A 6692-nucleotide genomic window follows, 5' to 3' on the forward strand; every position below is an offset into this window, starting at 1 on the left:
TTAGCAACCACAGCTCTACTCCCACACCTCCACTCCCACACCCCTTCCTTTCCCCCCTCCCCTACTTATTTGATCCACCCACAGTGAACCAGTTCACTAGGATCCCAGGCAAAGCCAAAGCCCTGGAGGAAGGAGGAACCTGAAACAGAAACTTCTGGTTTCAGAAAGGAGAGAACTGCAGATTCACCAAGACACCTAAGAGACAGAACCAATTCGGCTTTTCAGGGTAAAATAATCTTGTTTCCCAGTGACAGAGAAAAGAGTCACTCTCTCACAGATTCTCCATTCCTTGCGGTTCCCCTGATACGTGGCAGTCTTTTCCCTCCTTAGGATTTCTATGTGGTTCTAATGGTCCATCCCCTCGGGTTTAACTTGACCAACAGCAAATTGTTTTCCTTTGCTTCTGACCAAAGAGGCTTGCAATGTCATATAGGTAGATACCACCTCTTGGATTTCGTTTCTTTTCCTTTTCTTCTTTTTTATGTTTTTGTTTTCGTTTTAGAGAGAGAGCCTGAGTGGGGAACAGGGTTAGACGGAGAGAGAGAGAGAGAACGGGAATCTTAAGCAGGCTCTGCACCCAACGCAGAGCCTGATGAGGGCTTCAATCCCATGATCATGACCGGAGCCGAAATCGAGAGTTCAACACTCAACAGACTGAGCCACCAAGGCATCCCTTGGTCTCTCGGTTTTCTAATCTAGAAAATGACTTCAAATTGAAAGACCACCTTCTTATTCTATGCAGACCTCCTTTGATAAGCCTGAAATTTTTTAGTTTTGCATAAGAAGAGTTGTATCTTCAGAATCTTTTTCTAAGCTTATTTATTTATTTTGAGAGAGATTGAGAGAGAGAGAGGGAGAGCAAGAGCACAAGCAGGGGAGTGGCAGAGAGAGAGGGAGAGAGAATCAAAGTAGGCTCTGCACTGATAGCTTAGAGCCCCATGTGTAGCTCAAACTATGAACCGTGAGATTAGACCTGAACCAAAATCAAGAGTCAGACACTCAACCAACTGAGCCACCCAGGCGCCCCCAGAATCTTTTTTTTTAATGTCAGGAATTACTGTACTTCTCAACAGAATTTGGCTTAGCTTTAGTTCATGGTCGACCTTGAGCTGCCAAACTGATTGAGCTTGACTTTCTCATTTTCATGACAAGAAAGCTTAAAAATAAATTTGAAACCCACATAGAGAAGTAGAATCATTATGTCGTACACCTGCAACAAACGTAACATTATGAGTTGACTGTATTCAAATAAAAATGGTTTTTAATTGAAAGCCACATAGACAAGCAGTTTCGGAATTTGTAATATGTAATTTTCCATCAAGCTCATCCTAGATCCATTTTCCAAAATTATTTTTGCCCTTTTCGTTTCCTCTCCTTCTCACCTCTGTCCATCTTATGTGAGCTGATCTTATTTTATAAACCTTTTAAATAAACAGAAATCAATGAATTAATATCACATCTAGTGAGCTTGGCACACAGATGCATGCCTCAAAGCCTCTCCATAAATGCCTGTTGAGTCTTGTGTCACTTAAAGTTGCAAATAGTCTTCTGAATGTCATTAGCAGTGGCTACCTAATAGGAGACTTTGGCGGCCTTAAGTAAAAGGTTCTGCTTAAAAGATTTGTGGTCATTCTATCTATCTATCTATCTATCTATCTATCTATCTATCTATCTATCTATCTATCTATCTATCCATCTTTATATCTATCATCTATCATGTAGATGTAATTTTCAAAATACTCATTGTATTAATTTTGATACATATACACGTATTAACTAACTTTATATATAAATATAATGGTTTCTTTACAATTTTTTCCTGCTCCCATTTCATGAAACACTTTTATTCAATCCCTTTCTATGCATCTTCGACATCATTAACATTACTCTTCCTGTCGTTAAATCTTCCTTGAAACTACATTATGGAAGTTTTCCAACATACTCAAGTTAGAGGCTTATAACCTTTCATGTACCTATCGGTTGGCTCCAACAATTATCTATATATGGATGACCTAATTTCATCTATATTTCTATGTGTTTCCCTTCCCTGAAATAAAAGCCCTATAAAATCCAAATTGCATGGGATGAACTTATAATCTATTTTATCTTTAAAATGTTAGGTCAAGCTTCATGAGACTGCTGATAGTCTATCATTTTGGATTTACAGAAAATGCAGTTTCATAGGGTTCAAAACCACATGGTTCATATGGTTCCGCCTCACTCTGTCCAAAAAGGACAGAAAGAATGTCCGATCTAATAGCACCAAATGTTTCTGCTACTGGAATTGTGGTCTCTAAATATCATTTCTCAACCAAAGGAACAAGGGTTTTTTGGGAAAATGTCTAATTTTAACTCTGGGGCAAGAAACGTGAGATTAAGCTTGGAATATCTTGCCGTATCATAAAGCGAGGATGTTGACAAAGGCTGTCAGGTTAAAGCCAACATCGTGATGTTGATGATTCTTGCACACACATGCAGTCAAGAGCACGTTTCTTCTTCACATTTTTAGGACTATGGCAGTTGGGGGATTTGACTTGACCTAGTTAATCAATAATAGCCTTTGCTGGTGATTTTCTCTTTCTCATTCTCTAGGAGAGCTTACCTTTCTCTAGAGGATTGGTGAGTGACATTTCATTGATGAACTTTCTTTCAGAACATTTAACACTTAACTCCAGAGAAGGTCAGTGGGTTAGAGAAGGTTGTAATTTACATTTGTCAAAGTAGGAACATGTCTATATGACTATGGGTGTGTTTAACTTTGGAGTTATCCATATAAAAAGATAAAGGTCTTTTAGTTTGGGGAAAAACTAAAATAAAACTGGATGGGGATCATTATCACAAATGACTGCCAGATGCCTCAGGACACCGGGAAGCTATTTGTGATTCTAGTAATTACTGTAAGAGGAATTTAACAGATCCTTCTAAGATACTATCAAGTCCTTCAAAGGGAGCTGTATAATTGTTTGCCTCTGGTAAGTCTGACTTCAATTGAAAATACAGATACAAATATTAGAAATGTGGGTGGATGCTCCTACCATACTGGATTCCTACCCTTGGTGATCTGACAACCAAGTAAAACAAACAACATAGGGATTAATCCTGAATTTCTCCCAGGCCACTTCTGATCAGCCGACAGATATGGAAAAAACGGGTAAGGTTATCTGCAGCCCTTATCCATTCTTGCCAGCTGGTGTTTTCTACATTGGGCGTGGGACAAATTCTCCGGACATGAGAATGAATAAGGAATAGAAGCTTTTGCGATACAAAATACTTTCTACTAGGGAACACAAAAAATACCCTGCTGAGGGGTGTGGAGAGAACTAGACTAACTTGGGAATAAACCTCTTTCTTTGGTAGAACTACAAACTAGCAATGACCCCCCCCAATAAATCTTTGATTTACTTTAGACTTTACCCTATATTTTACTCCCCATATAATCAACTTTCTGTTAATTCTACCTTCTAAGGATTTCTACTGTATCATTTTCTCCATTGCTGATCCTACGCTCCAGAAAATCCTTATCATTCACCAGGCATTTTCTTATAACTTCCCGATCCCGGTCTCTTGCATTCTTCCCATATTAGCCCATCTCCACAGTCTTACCTTTGTCTTCTTGAAAAACAAATCTGATCATGTCGTTCTCTTACTCCAATGCTAAATTACTATGGTTCAAATACCGAAATCTGGGGTTAAAATGCCTCCCCACAATTTAAATTCCTGACTTGCCCAGTTCTATTTCCTGCCATACCCTACCCCCACACACACCTCATCTTTCAACTCCAACCAGGATTCTCCTGGAAATACTTCTTACCACTGATGACTATTACTGCCTAAATAAGTATAAGAAAAGACCGGAGCACTTCACATTTCACTCTAACTATTTACCCTCAGAGCAAATTAAAACTTCAACCTCTTAAGGGGCGCCTGGGTAGCTCAGTCAATTGAGTGTCCAACTTCAGCTCAGGTCATGATCTCACTGTTCATGTGTTCTGAGCCCCGTGTTGGGCTCTGTGCTGACAGCTCAGAGCCTGGAGCCTGCTTCGGATTCTGTGTCTCCCTCTCTCTCTGCCTGTCCTCTGCTAGCTCTCTCTCTCTCTCTCTCTCTCTCTCTCTCTGAAAAATAAATTAACATTAAGAAAAATAAAAATAAAAATAAAAAACTTCAACCTCTTGAGCAGAGTTAAGGTCAAAAGAATATCCCAAACCTCGTTCTTTCTGGATCCTTCTAGAAGACTAAGATTTATAAAGAACTTTAATAAAATAAGGGCAGCCAGTTATTCCAGGTAAATGGCATAGACATTCAAGATACACCAGGTTTTTTTCCCTCCTTTCACACTCTGAACTTACTTACCTCAAACAAATTGCTCCAGGTGTTCTCTCCCACCAAGTTTTCTTCCCCATGCTTAATAACTGTCTGTCAGAGTCTCAGTCTTCAAGGCCAAGTTCCAATTCCACCTATTCCAAGATCATCAGCAACATTAGTATTGTCAGTCTTACTNTCGTTTGCACCAGTGTGTCACTCTGCTTTGTTTTACATTTCTGCCTTTTGTAATTCACCTGCCTGTTATATGGAGAGTGTTTAGAAAACACTTTTTTTTAATGTTTATTTATTTGTGTGAGAGAGAAAAAGACAGAGTGTGTGGAAAACACTTCTTATCTCGTATTGCCCACAGTACCTATCACAGAGTTTTATACACTATAGGTAATGATAAACGTGTTAAATCGGGTCGATTGCATCGTATAGAAAAGAAGAGAAAACCAAGGCATATTTTGCTCACCTCCCTAATTTTTCCAAGCCCGCTTCCTGTATTGACCCTATGTGAGTGACTCCTGGCAGGAAATTGGTTTTTTTGTCTTTTTTCTGTCTTTGTACAGGTATCTCATTACTGCCTCAATGTTAATAATTTGTAAGTTGTGAAGCACAGTAGCTTAGTCTTTTGGAGTTATCCAACCTGAATGGTTCCTGTTCTTAAAATCTCTATGTAGAACCAAAAGTCGTTGGGAGGTAGAAAGTGATTGCTACCCAGGAATTTCTTATTGACATCTAGAAACACGCTGCAGGATCATTAAGTACATGGGCTTTAGGATTAGGCAGAGGATTGAGTCCTGGCTCTGTCCTTTACCATCTGGGTGACCTTGATTAAGTTATTTAACTTCTCTGGAAGGTCGGTTTCCCTGGAAAGAGATGGAATTTAGGGTATAGGATGTTTATTTAGGAGGAGCTTGGGATCAACGTCTGGAAGGAATGCAACAGAAGCAGGAAGGGTCAAAAACAGGTCTACTCGCATAGTGTTTGGTGATTTACATAATGTAAATATTCCCATCCATGCCTATTTCCAGCTGTCGACATGATGTCACAGTACATGCTTTTGGGAAGAGATGTCTACAAGGGTCTCTAGCAGTGTATGCAAACTCTAGCACACACTGAAAGGGGATGACCTTGGATAAGAGATTGATTTATGAAGTTCAGAAGACACTTCCTGTCTGAGCTTCAGCCTCTCTGCATCTCCTCTCCTACAGCAAAGCTTAAATTTAATTTTCCCGCAGAAATTCACATTCCCTCCAAGGGCCTGGCCAAAAGTGCCTTTCAAGGTCGTCTAAGGCACAGACTAGCTGCTTGTTAAGCCCCAGAGGTGGGGCTTAGAAGATCCTGGGTCTCAAAACAGTTTTGGCTGTTGTTCCCATAAGGGGACATAGAGCTAAGAAAAGCATTTTACTTTCTTTCTTGTCTCCTACTGCAGCATGAACAAGGCAGACATTGAAATCTCATAGAGAGTCCTGCCACACTGGCTTATTGTAATACTCAGTTCTCTGCATCATCTTCTGAGATCTGCTTATTTTCTGCCTCTGACTGTAATAGTGAATCCCAACATCTTTAGCTGAGTTACTACATGTAGTAAAAAAGAAAGAAAAATGGACCTCAGATCCTATACCTTCTTCTCCAGAGCTCTAATTACATTCTTTGTTTCTTTTTTTTAATGTTTATTTAGTTTCGAGAGAGAGAGACAGGAGCACAAGCAGGGGAGGGGCAGAGAGAGGGGAAAAGACCAAACCTGAAGCAGGCTCCAGGCTCTGAGTTGTCAGCTCAGAGCCCAACGCAGGGCTTGAACTCATGAAGCATGAGATCGTGACCTGAGCCGAAGAGGTTGCTTAACCGGCTGAACCACCCAGATGCGTCCTCCACCCCCCTCCCCCGCCCCATTCTTTCTTTCTGGATAGGACTCTGTCACAAGCATTTCCCTTGAGGGCCAATGTCAAGCAGGGAAAGCAATTCAGGAGTGGTAGTGGAGTCATATTTTCTGCCCTTAACTGAGGTAGACACAGAAGTACACACTATTGGGAACTTTCAGTGACTGGGCTCCCCTAGGATGTCCTTAGTAACTGAGGGTCAAACTTTATAGTCCCAGGGACAACTAGTGTCTGGACCCAACGGAGGTAAAAACCTCCATTAACTCCATATAACTGCTCTCCCTCAGGGCAAAATCAAAGACTACATCAAAATATATGACAATGGTTACGTTTAACAATTTCCAGAATTCTTTTAACAAAGAACTCTATGGACGTGTTCAGAAAAGTAAAACTGTATAACATATCCTCATCTTGAATCTATAAAACTAAAGTAAAAATAAATATTCTTGAATTGTAAGCCAAGAACCAAATACATGAGACATATATTTCGGTCACTGAATCAC

At 40.1% G+C, this 6692-nt stretch overlaps 1 long non-coding RNA gene across 2 annotated transcripts in view; it reads left to right on the forward strand.

Annotated features, from left to right (window-relative positions):
• The window catches only part of LOC144235125 (uncharacterized), a 146360-nt gene that overhangs the window by 37940 nt on the left and 101728 nt on the right, over positions 1 to 6692 (forward strand). The window contains exon 1 of one of the 2 annotated variants that reach the window (XR_013336146.1): positions 83 to 226. The exons of the other annotated variant lie outside the window; for it this stretch is intronic. This is a non-coding gene — a long non-coding RNA (uncharacterized LOC144235125). Of the gene's footprint in view, positions 1 to 82; positions 227 to 6692 lie in introns of those variants that run through there. 2 annotated transcript variants of the gene reach the window in all.

This window comes from Crocuta crocuta, unplaced genomic scaffold (assembly GCF_008692635.1).
Source record: "Crocuta crocuta isolate KB4526 unplaced genomic scaffold, BGI_CrCroc_1.0 scaffold467, whole genome shotgun sequence".
Lineage (NCBI taxonomy): Eukaryota > Metazoa > Chordata > Mammalia > Carnivora > Hyaenidae > Crocuta > Crocuta crocuta.